The sequence below is a fragment of the Monodelphis domestica genome, chromosome 4, assembly GCF_027887165.1.
Source record: "Monodelphis domestica isolate mMonDom1 chromosome 4, mMonDom1.pri, whole genome shotgun sequence".
NCBI classification, from domain to species: Eukaryota; Metazoa; Chordata; class Mammalia; order Didelphimorphia; family Didelphidae; genus Monodelphis; species Monodelphis domestica.
Genome location: NC_077230.1, coordinates 32,919,473 through 32,935,752, shown reverse-complemented (window position 1 = coordinate 32,935,752; position 16,280 = coordinate 32,919,473).

Here is a 16,280-nt window from a genome sequence, read left to right as displayed (position 1 = left end):
TGTTTGGGCAAGGGGTCTTTTTATTTCTGTTCTTGCTCTTTCTTCTTAGTAAATATCCCTTTATAAAAGCTAATTGATAATGACTGGTTAAATGAAAGTAGGATACTAATCACTGATAGTTAACATGAGGGAGAATGTCCTGGGGTTGGATTTGAGCCAATTACATTAAAGAAAGAGGGATATCCCCAGAATCCTGATGGGGAGCCATAACTTTGTTTAGGGAACTGACTTCTCGGTGTGAGGGTGAGTTATGATGAGGATGGCCAGAGTTTTACATGGGATATATCCACATGTAGAAGTCCCATCTTCTTTTTCTTAGTATATTTAATCTTTGGAATAGATTCAAATTTTATATTCTAGAAACAAACTTTTAGTAATATTGAAGGCATCTTCTACTATTAAAAAAGATGGCTCTATTATTGTATCTATTTTTAAGTGTTTTATGCATAATTTTTTCTCTTTTACAATGTATATGGAAATTCTCATTTTATTTCATGTTTGATACATTCAGAATTTAAAAAACCACTACCATCTTGATTAACCTAAAATGGGACACATATAAAGAAGATGCTCTAATAAGTAATAGGTAACATTTATATAGCCTTTTAAAGTTTGCAGAGCACCTAACATCTACACTACCCTGTCTCATTCTTACAACAACCTCTGAGGTAGGCACTCCAAAGATTGTTTTTCAATCCTGTCCAATTTCTTTGTGACCCCATTTGGAAATTTCTTGGCAAAGAGATTGGAGTGGTTTATTTCCTTCTCTAGCTCATTTTTACAAACCAAGGCAAACAGAGTTAAGTGACTTGCACTTAAGTCACACAGCTAATAAATATTAGACACCAGATTGGAACTCATGAAGATGAATCTTTCTGATTCCAGCCCTGTGCTCTATCCACTGCACCACCTAGCTATTCCCCTATTAATATTATCTTCATTTTGCAAAGGAGGAAAAAGAGGCACAGAGAAATTAAGTGACTTGCCTTGTGTGACTTCTATTTTTATATATCTAAGAAGTGTTTAGAAGCAGGATCTGAACTGAAACCTTCCTAACTCCAAGTCCTACGGAGTATCTGCTCTGCCGTGACCTGTTCACTCTTTCCACGAACCCCAGTGGGAATCTATAATGGCTAAGACACAGAGGGAAGACTTATGTTATCTGTAAGCAGAATATGCCATCTTTTTTTTCCCCCCCTCAATTTCCTTCTCTGATGACTGATTGTGATGTGACATTGATTCTGGGTTTTTAAGCCTGGTAGACTTAATCTCACTTCACTACAGGATGTTCTCTACCAAACTCCAATTCTTCATCCTGAAGCCTTAGGGGAGACCTAAATTTCACAAGTCAGAAGCACTCTCCAGCCTTCAGGTTCTCCCTCATATTGGATGTCTCGTCCTACAACATCCCTTAAAGGAGGCTGATCATGGCAGGCTATATTCTAAACTTTCTCTACCATGGCATATGCTGTATTCCTTTGTCATTCCACTTTTCAACTTTATGTTTTTCTCTTTATGTGTTCTCTTCCACTGTTAGAATGTAAGCTACTTGAGGGCAGGGTCTATCTTTTTGTTTGTATTTGTATCCTCAGCACTTAGCATAGTGCCTAGCACCAAGGCTCTAATTGCTAGTTGGCTGACTGAATTAAGCTGAAAAGTTTGAATTTTGAATTCAGGCCCAGATATGGACACCAAGTTTTTTGAGAATCGACCTTGCTTAGTTCAGAGAAGTTAAAGTTAAGTCTTTGGCAATAAGGTGATAAATTATTCAGCCATGGGAAATTTTTTTTAAGCCCTTACCTTCTGTCTTGGAGTCAATACTGTATATTGGCTCCAAGGCAGAAGAGTGATAAGGGCTAGGCAATGGGGGGGTCAAGTGACTTGCCCAGGGTCACACAGCTGGGAAGTGTCTGAGGCCAGATTTGAACCTAGGACCTCCCATCTCTAGGACTGACTCTCAATCCACTGAGCCACGCAGCTGCCCCCAGCCATGGGAATGCTTAAAGATCATCTGTCTACTAAAGGAAAGACAGGTTGCAATCTGTGTTTGTGGAGGGTTTGTTAGTACACACACACTAATGAAATCAGATCTTAAATTATTAAAATGAGCATCCTAGTTTTTACTATCACTCTCTATTCCTTTCTTCTTTTGATATACAAGGTATCCCTGTCTACAAACTACTAAACTTTAAAACTCCATGAAGACTTTTAAAGATATACTGCATTGTCCCCCTCAGCAGAAAATTCTTAGGATATTTGAGAAAAAAGGAGAAAAATAATTCTTTGCTAGAAGTGCTTTGAAGATACAGTTGCCCCCTAATTTGACTCTTCTATGCAATGACCCCAGGGCAGTGAAATTGCATTGAGGTCAGGCATTAGATAAGGTTACCAAGGGCAGATCAAGCTGCCTGATTCAGGGTATCAATATTCCTTGGTGACAATACATATGTGGTTTGGATGATACACTAGACTAGTTTCAAAAGAACTATTCTGTTATGATAATACTCTACTTTAGTTATAGAGTAACCATCCAAGGTAAAAAGAATGGCTTCAATATACCAGTTTCAAAAAGAAGAATGCAGTTTTATATGAACACCCATAATGTTATTGAAAGTCTAATATGTGAGAGGCAAACTACCAATATTTAAATTCTAAATCTGAATCATGGTCCTTCCTCTCATCAATCCATGAAAGCTAGTGTTCCCGTCATGACCATTTTGCAATTTAAAAATATGTTATGTACTAAGTAGACTGTAATAGCTTCTTGGTGGCATTTCAAGAGCACATTAAAAATATACAATTTGAATTTTCATTCCTCTTCATTTCCTTTGCATTTCATTTCTAAGGAGCTAGGAAAAGCTGAAGTAGGAATAAAATCAGGCACAACAGAAAACAAAATAGTATTTTCCCTCTTTAAAAAAGTTTGGCAGCAGTTATTCTGGTTTTTTGTTCTTACTATTGTTGTTGTTTGTTTTTGGTTTGTGTCCCTCCCTCTGCCTCTCCTTTATCTTATTTCATTATATTTTCACTTACTACTAATTTTCTGTTTCGCAATTTCCCTGTATTTGGTTTTCCTCTCTGTATCTTCAAATATTTTAGTTAAATTTGATTTCTGTTGTTATATCAACACTTCCTGCTTTCTCCAGTTTACCCTGCTTACATTTTTTCCCATTCTGTTATGGTTTCCCTTGGCCCTATATATCTTTTCATTTTATCCTCTGATTTGCTGCTTCTTGATAGCTTGTTTTCCCCTCTCTTGCTATAGTTTTTCTTCTGCCCTCTCCCCAATTTTCTCTAATTTCATTTCCATTGCTCCTACTTTCTCCTTCAGGTTTACCTGTGGCAGAGTAGTTGCTTACTTTCTTTATTCTTTCTCCTTTGTTCTTAGTTACTTATTGCCAAGGTCTTCTTCCTGCCTTTGGCCTTCTGGTAAATATAAACTTTGTAAATTGCTTCTATTAGCATAGACTGAAAAGCCTTTTTGGTCTTGGTGGAGTTGATCATTTTTATCTTTTGCTGTCCAACTTAAAAATGAAATTTTAAAAGGAGAGAATTGAAGAGCATTGGGCTCTTACAGATCTCAGCTTCTCTAAAAATCTGAAATGGCCTTTATGACTCAGGAGTTAGGATAGAAATAGCAGACATTTCATTTATCCAAAAGGATCCATATGGTCTCCTTTTTTTTAAGTTGGGGACATTTGACTTGGAGTCACAGTTCCTATCTCAGTTAAATTTAACCCATATTCATTATATGTCTAATATGTGGAGCACTGGGCTAGGCACTGGGGGAGATGCTGTGTTTAGCTCAAATTCAGAGCTTCATGGAGTTCTATGATCTCTTAGGAAGCCATAACTTTTATAGCTTGAGATGTGAAAACAGAGCCCTATTTTAAGTTGGGAGGTGGGGTGGGTCTGGAAAGGCTACCTAGAAGAAGTAGATATTGAGATAAACTTTGAAGGCTGTGCAGAAATTTAGTAGCCTACAGAGTAGATGTGTTCTGAACAAAGAAAACAAATAATCATTGACATGGTAAAGTACAAGCTACATAGGGGAGAAGGCAAATAGTCCAGTTTGACTACAGGGTGTGAAGGAGAGTGCAATAAGATGGGAAAGGTAATGTGGTATAAGGTTGTGGGGTACCTTGAACATCAAGCAAAAGGGTCTGAACTGTTTTAGGTAGACAAGACTCTATTAAGGGTTTTTAGCAGAGTCATATACCCAAATCCATGCATAAGAATGAGCAATCTGGCAAATGTAAAGAAAGGATGATTTGCAAGAACAAGAAAGTAAAGAAATAAAAACCTCTTAGAAATTATCTAAGGCTGAAATGAGAAAGACCTAGAATTAGGATAATATCAATAGGAATAAAGGGCAAGGCCCAATTTAAAAAATATTGCCCAGGTAGAATTGACAGGACTGAGCAATATTGTCCTTAAACTCAGAAAATCTGGAGGCTAACAGTAGCAATTTCTGAAGTCCCCAAAACATGTACCCACATCACTCAAAGATCCACCCAAACTGAGACATGAAAATTACCACCAATCCCTGATTTTGGAAATGCCTATCCCTTGACCTCAGCTTCAGAACATGGTGCCCCTGGTCTGTTGAGTGACCGAGAAAGGAGGAACCAAATAACCTGACTGCCCTGGGACTTTTGAGTTGGACCCTGGGAGATGGCCCTAGCAGTTGCCTTCAGGGTCTTAACTTGATTATACTACTTTTGCAGATGACTGGGAATGTTCTCAGTGGGGAGAGAAGGGATCTCTCTACCTGTACCTGGCCCATTCCCTAGTAAGATGGCAGTGGGAAAGAAGAGGCATGTGTGTGTGCTTTTGGGAGTGTGTGTGTGTGTGTGTGTGTGTGTGTGTGTGTGTGTATGGAGAAATGCAATCTCTGTGAGCACTGCCCACTTTCAGTCACAGACCATAATACTTTGTCCTAGCCCCATGGAAATTCCCATACCCAGTGATACCAACCTTCAACCTCAGCAATTGGGCAGACATGTAGACCTCTCAGCAGTCACTTTTTCCTGCCACTTGTATCACCTAGCCCCACACCTGGGTTCTCGCAGAGCTACTTGAAGACTCACCCATCAATCAATGAAGCTAGCAGGATGCTCCATAATTTCTTGAACCAATTTATCAAATTTTCCCCATGCATTGGGTTTTGAACAGACAGATTTTATGGCCTGGAGAAGATCCTCCCTACATTTTCTTAAATATGTCAAACATGCTGTATTGGGAAAATCAAAATCTTCTCTTCAGTTCATCAGGGTGCTATCATTCCTCGTCCTCTCAATAAATTGCCTATGCTGGGGATATGGTTGGGGATGTAGACTCTAAATGAACATCCTAGTGCAAACAACAACATGGAAATAGGTTCTGATCAAGGACACAAGTAATACCCAATGAAATTGTGCGTTGGCTGCGGGAAGGGTGGGTGGAGGGGAAGGAGGGAAATAATGTGATTATTGTAACCAAGGAATAATGTTTTAAATTGACTAAACTAATTCAAATGGGAAAAAAAAAACTAAGTAAATAAATAGATAAGTTGCCTATGCTCATGGGGCTAAATAATTCTGAAAGGAGGAACTCTGCATCCTCAAAATTGGGTTCAAAGATTTTAAATGCCCTTTTTAATTCCTTAAGAGTTTGGTAGGGCTCACGGACAAATTCTGGAAATCTATGGCATGTAGGTTCTAGTTCTTGGTAGAAAACTGTTTGTGCACTTTGGAATGAACTATGCCTGCAGTGTCTGATATCTTCGCAATGTCCCTGAGTGGAAAAAAAATTTTTCAGTCTCATTGTTGATATTCTTGTCCTTTTCCTTGCCATTTTCTTGAGCTCCCATCTTATTTTTTCCATTGCTTTCTTATCTTTGTCCTTAAGCCCAGTATCTTCACTTCCGTCCTTAGCCTGGTCTAATCCCTGGTTGTTTTTTTGTTTTTTTTTTTTTCCAGAAACTCCTTACACATATTCTTCACTAGCTATTTCAGGTTTGTATCTACAACCATGATCTGAGCTGCCTTCTTTAGTGTTATGAACTTGATGATATTCCTTAGATAAGTGATGGTCTATATGGCAACCATGATGAAAATATATATCTGGGTAAGGATTTGCCATATCACAGTGTCAGTAGTGAAGGGTATGTTCATTATAAATGAAGTAGAATTAGATATAAAGCCTATAGTATCCATCAAGATGTTAGTCACTGTTAGTACATCAGATTATAAATCCAGTAACAAAGATTGAAAGTACCACCAGTCCACAGATTACTTGTAGAAACATCTTTTTTTTCTTTCTTGTCACTGTTTTTTTGGAAGGGTAAGACCTTTTCCAGGGTGCCAAATTGTATTGGGGGTTCCTTTTACTGGGTTGTTTAAAGTAACTGAAAGTGTTGGGGAAATATACTGAGAAAGGAGGAATTCTTTCCTCTCCTTCCCCCACCCAATTCTGCTAGCTTTTCAGTTGGAGTCAAGCAGGGATTCAGACTTGTTAAGTTGATTAAAGCTTTTAAGAGACAAATCACTCTCTATAATACTGGAAACAGGGATTTATTTTAAGGGAAGGAAAGGTAAAGGAATTTAGGTGGGAGAGAGGGAATTTAGGATGTCCATAATCTAACTCTCAATATAAATAAGATTGTATAGTCTTTAAGAGGGATATTATTAGCAACTTTCAAAGATCTTCAGAGCCACGCCCCAAATTTTTCAGGGAGAAATGAATAGATATCTCTCTATAGTCCCTTCTCCAAAGTCCAAGGAAAAAGAGTGAGTAAGAAACAGTTTGTGCCAGCTTGTTCAAACTGCCTTCCACCTGGTCACATTCTCCTTCAGAATTGTCCTTGATGGACAGATCTTCAAGTTTCCATTCATTGCATCTGCTTTGCAAGTTTTTCTTTAGCTTTAAATCAATCTTTCATACACCTCAAGGAAAACGAATGCTGGACCCCTCTACCAGGAACTCCATAATTTCCCAGCTATGGATGAATTGGTCACTTACTCTATCCTCTTCTCTACCCCTCCTCCCTATCAATCACTTGGAAATCTGTCCAACTGTTGGAACAGAACCCTGCCTTTGACCACCGAGTTTTTGGACAGTGGGATCCTCTTGACCCACAGCAGCTTTTTGAGGCCCCAAAGGCCATCTACAACCTATCATCACTCACAGATAGCCCTTACCCAGAATTAGTTCTTCCCTAGCTCTTAGCCTGCAACCTGGGCCCCTTCAAGTAGCTGAGAAAGGAAGACTCTAATGGGGTGCTCAGGGAGGAGTAGTATCTCTGGTATGGAGGGCTTGTCGTGCCCTCCTAGGGCAGCTCTCCAGCCTCTGACCCACAACTGACACCCAGCTTTCACTTGTGGCTCCTAGTAGCTGCTAGCATGAGGCTTCGACAGGCCGGCTAAACCTTGTGAGGGTAGCCATCGGGTCATAGAACCCTGGTGAACTAGGGTTTTGCTCACCCAGCATGTGAAGACTGCTTTCCAATAAGAAGGTTCAATGGCTGAGAGGGCGACACAGCAAAGCACTGTGGAGTGCTCAGGGCGTGTTGGAGCACAAAAGACAACACGGCCATCCAATGCAGCTGAGGAAGTCTCCAGGTGTAACTACTTTTCGTGCCAATGTTTCCAATGCCGAGAGAGTGGGACTGTCTCTGTGCATTGACTTTTCCACTTAAATCTCCTTCACGCACAAGTGTCTTTGGGCACACTCATCTACATCACAGATAAAAGTGCACAAAGACAATTGTTACTGAGAGACTACTACTAATACTATGATCACCTCCCAAGGGTATTTTTTTGTCTTGGGCCTTAAGGGATGGCATCAGTAGGTCTTCTCTGACCTCTACCACCCATCCTTGGCCCTGTATCAAGGGAGGGGCATCCCGGTGCACCCTGGGGGTACTGGTAGGGATGAGGTGAGAGAGGTAGATGGGATGTGCCCTGCACTTTGCCTGAACCCAAGACTTACCCACCTGCTCTGAGCTTGAGATCTCCTCCCTGCAAATAGGAGCCCCACACATCCAAAGAGGCAGACCTGAGACCAAGCATCTGCTGATGGTCCCTCTACCTGCCCTGCTGAGACTGACTTGTCAACCTTGGGGCAGCTTGATACTATGAAGAATCTTCTCATGAACTGTCTGGACAGTAAACAAATATGTAAATGCATCTTCTCTACAAATTATTTGAAATCTCCACCCAGAAATCTCCATGAATGTTGTAATGCATTTTTAAATAAAATTGCTTAGATAGGAGCAAAATATTGCTGGTGTGAGGCTCTATAAAGACAGCCCTAGGATTGAGTAGCTAATTTGAAACATATTTCGCTTCTTTCACTTTAATATTTTTCTTTGTGAAATTGTGTTCAATGGGTGCAGAGGGTGGGGGAAAGTCCGTGATATAACAAAAGGCAACAATACAATTTAATTTATTTTTAAAGAGAGAAAAGAATTGAAGGTTTTAACTGGAAGAATGGCAGTGGGAAAGGTAAGAGGATGAATGGAAGAGAGATTATAGTGATAGCATAGATAGGATATGGAGGTTGGTTTTATATATATTTTTATTATATATATACACACATATATATGTGAGCTATGATTGAGAGGGAAGAGTCAAAGGAAGTCAAAGACTTCAAGGATAGGAGCTTATGTGTCTGAAAATTCTAGTATTTCAGTCCTATAGTTTAATGAAGTCCCCTTTTTCTTCTTTTCCTGGAACACAGTATGAATAATTCCTTTGTTTCCCCATGCAATCTCCCACCACACAATATATTTACAGAGTTATCATGCCCCCTGCATAAACATCACTTCAGGAGACTAAAAAGATTAAGACTCTTCAATCTATCCATGTAAATGACACTTTCAAGGAGAAATTGAAACAAACTAATCTCTGTAGGCAAACACAATGAAAAAACCATGAAAACTGTGTATAAAGTCAAAGTGAGCAAGTTTTCACTTTTTATTATCTGCCCCAAGTGGAACAAAAAGAGGAAAATATGAAGCATCTTAATTTTTGAGACATGTCTAGAAACATGTAATTATACTAGTGGCAGTCAACAGAATAACCAGCACTCAACATTCCTTTTCTCATCTTTCACCTTCATGAGCCTCACAGAATTCTACTTTCCCGCTTATGAAACTCTTAGCAGTTAGTAATGCATTTGTAATTGGATAAAAATAATCATTACACTGCATTGAATTTAGATTTCCAGCTATACTCTATGAAAGGAGAAAAAAAGCCCCACTATGGCTACTATTCTTCTGTGTGTGTGTATGTGTGTGTGCAATTGTTTTCCTTCTTCAACAAGCATCAATTTTTACTCCCCAGACAGTAACAAAGTCTTAGAAGAATAACTAGGGGTGGGAAGGACATGACACATAAGCAGGTATCAATAGCAGGTGTGTTGAAATAGTTGTATTTTCTTGAAATTTTGCTTGGAATGCCTTATCCTCTTAGTAGTTTCACCCTTACCCCTCTAGCCTGGGTATTCATCAAAGATCCCTTGCTGGTCCCATGAAATAGTCTCTCCTCTTCTCTTAAAGAACAGTCTTATCTTCAATTCAGTTCAGTTTAACAAATATCTTTTAGTCTACTGTTACATGCAGAGTGCTATTCTAGGTACCAAAGATGAAAAACAAAAAGTTAAGCTCAAAGTTCCTTTTACCGTTGTTTAGATGTATATGTATATGTTGAGTTTGAGGTACTGGAGAAATTACTTCTAGAGATAGTTAAGAATAAGTGACATGGATGATTTCAGAAAGAGCTAGAAAGACCTATGTGAACTGATGCAGAGGGGAAATAGCAGAACCAGGAGAACATTAACGACACAGTAAGAAATATTGTGGAATGATGAAATGTGATAGACTTTGCTCCTAACAGCAATACAATGATCCATGACAATTCTGAGGGACTTATGAAAAAGAATGCTACCCTCCTCCAGAGAAAGAACTATTGGAGTAGAATTGTAGTTGAAAACATATGACTTATCCCTTTTTTATTTGAGTATATGTTTGGGGGGATTGGTTTTATAAAATTATTCACTTACAAAAATGAATAATATGGAAATATGTTTTGTGTGACTTTTTAAAAAAAATGATAAATGACCTGGGTGGGGAGTTAGGGGACTCAGTGGATTGAGAGCCAAGCCTAGAGATGGGAGGTCCTTGTTTCAAATCTGATCTCAGGTACTTCCTAATTTTGTGTCCCTGGGCAAGTCACTTAACCCACATTATCTAACCCTTATGGTTCTTAAGCCTTGCAATCTATACAGACAGACAGTATTGATTTTAAAATGGAAGGTAAGGGTTTAAAAAAATAAGAAAAAATTATTTTATCTACCCTAGGAAGGCTACAGCTTAAGATAACACATATGGAATCATCTATACAGAAGTGAAAATCTAAACCAACACAGTAGTGGAAGAAAAAGGAAAGAGAAAGGAGTTGAAGACAGAAGCTTGAGGTAGAGGGCAGGACTCCATCTAGCTGTCTGCCTTTTCTGAACTCCTTGGAAATTTTTAGTCTGTATCATAAAATATAATAGTTAATTCTATATTATATAATGGTAGTTATTATATGTATTTACATATAAAATAATTATATTGCTATAGAACCTTATTTGATCTCTTTAAGATTAACTTCTTTTAAGGGCAAGAATGGTTGATTATCTTATCAAGCACCTAGTTCAGTGATTACACTATAGGTTGCTTACAGGTTTATATATATATAGGTTGTTTATAGGTTTGCTGACTGAATGATTGATTTTAGATCATGTATGTATATACTGAGATCGGCATATTAATTTCTAACCCCAGATGTCTGAATGAATGAAAACACCTTGTCAAGAAGAATTTATTTTCTTTTTGCCATAATCAAGATTTGCATATCATCTAGCATGGAGGCTAAAGGAAACTACTGCTGAGACTTACAGAGTTTTAAGGTATATTCTTACCCTTTCCTCTTCTGTATTCAGCCATACAATTGTTTACTGAGCTCATTGGTAGGGAACACTGACCTTTCTTTATAGGTTGAGTCTCTCCACTCTCCCATTTTTTAGTTCATTCCCCCTCACCCTAGTTACCAGAGAGACCATTTTTTTTTTCACAATAGTTTAGACTCCAAAAGGGGAATCAATTAAAAAGAAAAAAAAGATATCCAGCATATAAATATCAACTGGATGTGAGACAGGTAGTTTATAAAGAAAAGAGAATGGTAAGCATAAATAGAGCATAGTATGCATTAATAAAGTGATTTTAAAAGGATTCAGAAACTCAATGGTCAGGTTATAATCTGTCAGAATACTAGAAGTAAGCTTCCTTAATATAGCAATTATATTAATTAGTCATTTTTAAATTTTACCTATATCCTAGGTATTGTCAACTGATGACTTACTCCTATTGCTACTTTCCTTTGGTGCCCATTTATTCCTCCTTGCCACCTTTTAAGTACCTTCTTCTGATGGGTATTGGACTGTCTGATGTAGTCATTTCCTGCCTTGATGAGCAAGTCAACCACTGTCCATCTGGGGAACAACACAGCTGCTGCTAGGCTCTACATAAAAAGAATGAAGATACAAAGGTGGGGAGGCAGCCCCATACTGGGCACAGGCTTGCCTAAGCCAAATAAGAGCACATGGTTTATGGCCAGGTGGGGCAAAAGACAACTCCCTTCTCCCAATACACACCCCTCCAGACAACTCAGAGAAATATCTTCCCTATGAATTCTCCCTTTCTTATATCCACAGAGTTTTAGCTCAGCAAATCAGTCATGAGGACTCAACTCAGAGAAGACCCATACATGATTAGAAACTGACCCCTCTTCTCGAGCTTCCATGTGGTCACTTGGAATGGTGACTATTCTGCAAAAGGGGAAAGGAGAGGAAGGGTGCATCAAAGGGTTGTTTTATTATTATTTTTACATGGGGCATTAAAGCCACAATAAACAAATGCAATTGATATTTTTTCTCAGAATTATTAATGTCTTTCTGCCTTCTGAGTCAGAGTTGATTAGAAAAAACTTAACAAAATTATTTTCATAGGTATCGCAACCCTTTAACAGAATACATATGTTAAGGGCTTATCAGTGGGTAGAGAAAACAAAGGACTAAAATAAATAGTGTCTCCTCTTTGCCTTCACTTTTAGGGAGAAAATTTGCATAGCAATTTATTTTTATGAAAGATGTGTGGATGATTATTTTTATTTTTTGCCACATACAGATTGGCTGGTGGAACTGGTGAAACCTGGCTAAGAAACCATTCTAGCATGTGTCCCCTTCCTCCTTTGCTGGTGGGATAAGTGCTCAATGTTGTCCGATATTTGAAGTGTTGTGTTGTTGTGCCTTTGTTTAAGGACCATACATCTGGGCCTTGGAGGAACACCAAAAGCCAGTTAGTTCAACTCCTTATTTTATAGTTATAGAAATTGAAGCCTAGAGGTTGAGTGATTTGCCCAAGTCACATAGGTCATGTATCACTGAGTCAGGATTTGATTCCTGCTTCTCTTACTCTAGGGAAGCTAGGTGACACAATAGATAGAGTGTTGGGCCTGGAATTAATTAAGAAGGCTCATCTTTCTGAGTTCAAATCCTATTCCAAATACTTACTACCTGTGTGATCTGGAACAAGTCATTTAACTGTTTACTTCAGTTTTTTCATCCATAAAATGAACTATTAAAAAAAATGGAAAACCACTCCAATATCGTGGCCAAGAAAACCCCAAATGGGGTCATGACTGAATAACAACTATCTTTACACTGGACCTAGAATTCTTTCCATTGCTATTTCCTTATGCTATGTCCCCAAATCCTAGAGGATAGAATCAGGAGTAATGTGTCAAAGATACAAAGACACACATTTTAACATGATATAAAGGAGGAAAGAAAGGAGAGAGAAGAGAGAAAAAAGGACAAAAGGAGATAGGGAATAGAGGGGAGGGAAAGAAGGTGAAGTGGGGAAAGGAGAGGATGGAGAGAAGCAGAAAAGGAAATTGTGACTGGATATTTCACAAGAAGCTCACTTCTCATGCATTTTAGGGAAGTGTTATTGTATATATCTAAGTAGGCTTCAGTTTCTATATAAAGCAGGACCAATAATACTTGTATTATCTACCTTACAGGTTGGTCTGAGAAAAAAAAAATTTGAATGTATGTGAGGAATTTGCTATAGAAGTGTGAATTATTATTGTTGAGCTCAGAAACAGATTCAAAGAATGACCAGTCTTGGACCCAGATGGTAACCTTTTCTTCTCTTGGGAGGGAAGAGGAGGGACCAGAGCAGTTGAATATTACAAATGTTGGATGTGTCACTGATGGTTTTGCTTAACAAATTTTCTTTGTTATGAGAATCCTTGGAGAGGGATAGTAAGTATATTGGGAAATGAGAAAGATAAGGATCAAAAGGCACAAATTAAATGTTATAAATTTTTTTAAAATCGATTTTCAAGATAGAAGGAGTTTGAATTTGTTTGCCAGATCCTCCCTTCTCACTCTCCTTCCTCAGCTTTTTAAATAGGAAACAATCTTACTTTCTTTTCATTCCACACTCCTTTGAAGGGATTTCTACCTTTGCTTTCAGGTAGCTTAAACATTTATTGACTTAAAAAAAAACAAAACCCTATACCTTCTATCTTGGAATTGATACTAAGTACCAGTTCCAAGGCAGAAGAGCACTAAGGGATAGGAAATTTGGTTGAAGTAATTTGTCTAGAGTCACACAGCTAGTAGGAGTTCCAAGGTGAAAGAGCACTAAGAGCCAGAAAAATAGGGTTAAAGGACTTGCCCAGGCACAGGACATGAATAGACAATTTTCAGATAATGAAATCAAAACTATTAATAAGCGCATGAAAAAGTGCTCTAAATCTCTTATAATCAGAGAAATACAAATCAAAACAACTCTGAGGTATCACCTCACACCTAGCAGATTGGCTAACATGACAGTAAAGGAAAGTAATGGATGTTGGAGGGGATTTGGCAAAATTGGGACATTAATTCATTGCTGGTGGAGTTGTGAATTGATCCAACCATTCTGGAGAGCAATTTGGAACTATGCCCAAAGGGCGCTAAAAGACTGCCCTTTGATCCAGCCATAGCACTGCTGGGTTGTACCCCAAAGGGGTAATAAGGAAAAAGACTTGTACAAGAATATTTATAGCTGCGCTCTTTGTGGTGGCAAAAAATTGGAAAATAAGGGGATGCCCTTCAATTGGGTAATGATTGAACAAATTGTGGTATCTATTGGTGATGGAATACTATTGTGCTAAAAGGAATAATAAAGTGGAGGAATTCCATGTGAACTGGAAAAACCTCCAGGAAGTAATGCTGAGTGAGAGGAACAGAACTAGGAAAACATTGTACATTGTACACAGAGACCGATACACTGTGGTACAATCAAATGTAATGGACTTCTCCATTAGTGGCAATGCAGTGATCCCAAACAGCTTGGAGGAATCTAAGAGAAAAAACACTATCCACAAGCAGAGGAAAAACTGTGGGAGTAAAAACACAGAAGAAAAACAACTGTTTGATTACATGGGTCAAGGGGAAATGATTGGTGATGTAGACTCTAAATGAACATCCTAGCGCAAACATCAACAATATGGAAATAGGTTTTGATCAAGGACACATGTAAAACCCAGTGGAACTGTGCGTAAAGGGTGGGGGGAGGGGAGGGAAAGAACATGATTCTTGTAACCAAGGGAAAATATTCTAAATTGACTAAATAAAATTTTCAAAAATAAACGACTTGCCCAGGGTCACACAGCTAGGACCTCCTGCCTTTAGATCTGTATCTCTATCTATTGAGGTCCCTAGCTGCCCTAAATTATTGACTTTTCAATTTTGTTAATTTGTAGACAGACTAATAAGTCTGTCCTTGAATGCTTGTCTCTAAATAGTCCTAGACTGTAGCTATCCAACCTAGACCCTAGCATGGCTAAAAGAGGTTGAAATACTGCTGATGAGGAAGGAGGAGGCAGATTGAGGAGGTGAGACTTTGATTGATGAGGATGCTGCCTTTAAGCTGTCATTTGTACCTTCCTCTAGACCTTTAATGAACATATCTTTAGCTTATCCAGTCATCAGCTTTATCATATGCTGCCTTTCATATGACACCACCTTTGGGTCTGCAAATCAACAATGTATATCATCAGCTGCGGTTGATGAGAGCTATAATTTGGTCATTCCAACTGACCTCCTCTCTATAATTAAGGTTGACTATCCAACGACCTTGTTCAGTTCTTGCCTTGTATTTTAAAATACACATATATTGATTGCCCTTCCTCTAGATTTCTCCTATGTTTCTAAACCTTTCTTTTTAATATGTGGTAGGTTAAGTTCAAGAACAAACACCTGACAATACTATCTAGCATTTCCTCAGCATTTTAATATTTTTAAGTATTTTACATATGTTTTCTCACTTGATCTTTGCAATAACCATATTATTATTTATTATTACTATTATTACCAACACCATTTTACAACTGCAATGGGAAGCAATGAGAACCCAGTCCTTATGAGGGCAAACTAAAGTAAGGATCCTCAGAATCAATCCAGGTTTTATAACTGAGTAAACTAGGCTTGAGAGAGAGAATAAATGACTTATCCTGTGTCACACTGCTGGTGAGTCTCAGGCAGATCTCAAACTCAGAACTTCTTGATTACAAGTTAGCACACTTAATATCTTGAGTATATTCTGATAGAGCCCTGATAGAATACCATCAAATCTTGACATTTTCCTATTTGAGAAAGTTCAAAAAGCATTAGCACTGCCAGTTATTCTATCTACAAAAATCTCCATCCACTTAAAATTATTCATCCCCAAATCACTCAAATAAGTAGACCAGTCTTACAGAAAAGAAAATGTGGGAACTAAAGGGCGTCCCAGTTCAAATCTATAAGGATTAAAGAAAGCCTGGTTTAATGGACCATGATCAAATAACTTATAGGTTTGCAGCTATATCATGTTTAGTGACAATTAGAAAAGCTTATACTTTTAGGTAGTTTACATATCCCACTAATAAAACCTTTACAAAGGACAATCTGCTCTCCTCATTATTTCCTGAACATGCCTAGAATACTTTACTCCTTTCTTTCCATTTATCTGAGTTCTGTCTTACTTTTGAGGTCCAGCTCAAATCCAGGTACCTTCTTTAAAATATATTCTATTATACCAGACCTTGGCAGACTTTCTAGCTTCTGAACTCCTATACCATTATATATCTGTCCAACACATTATGCTAGTGGGAAAGCCAGAGGAATATATTCTTAACCCTTACCTTCCATTTTAGAAT